At 40.9% G+C, this 548-nt stretch overlaps 1 long non-coding RNA gene across 1 annotated transcript in view; it reads left to right on the forward strand.

The window, feature by feature from the left end:
* Positions 1-545, forward strand: part of LOC108794003 — a 12292-nt gene extending 11747 nt beyond the window's left edge. The window contains exon 3 of the long non-coding RNA XR_001941684.1: positions 9-545. This is a non-coding gene — a long non-coding RNA (uncharacterized LOC108794003). The remainder of the gene's footprint in view (positions 1-8) is intronic.
* Positions 546-548: the final 3 nt, after the last annotated feature.

The raw sequence follows: 548 nt of genomic DNA on the forward strand, positions 1-548 counted from the left end.
ATCTGAAGAAGAATATTATAAACAAGGTCAAGAACCCTTACCGAAAGAATGAAAAGCAGGTGGTCGATGGATTTGGAAGAAATACAGACCAAAAAATGTAAAGATACAGGCAAAATGAAACAATCTGTATACATTTGTATTCTAACCACTGGGTTCCTGCACAGGCCTATTAACTACCCAGGCAACCAGCTCTGATGCACCAGAGTCTTCAATTCAGAGTTTGATTTTTTTTTTCCATATGTTCAAACACATTAAGTACTGAGGTTGCGTTTGATTCTCCAGGAGGATTTTAACACTTTTGTTTCCGGAATCACCCCTAACCGTATATGATCGAGGATTACGATCATCTAGACATCCGTGTGTCCGTTTGCTTGGCCACTGACTTTTGTTTCTGGACCCAACAGGCGTCATCTGCAGCTGGGGCGACAATGCTGAGGAAACAAACCCAACAGGCAGGTCCAACGTAACTTCAAGCAGCTTCACTTGATACCGTAAGAACGTAAACATAGTCTCAAAGCATGTGCTAAGTTTTAGGAAACTAAAAAAAA

The sequence above is a fragment of the Nanorana parkeri genome, unplaced genomic scaffold (assembly GCF_000935625.1).
Source record: "Nanorana parkeri isolate BGI_ZX_2015 unplaced genomic scaffold, ASM93562v1 scaffold801, whole genome shotgun sequence".
NCBI classification, from domain to species: Eukaryota; Metazoa; Chordata; class Amphibia; order Anura; family Dicroglossidae; genus Nanorana; species Nanorana parkeri.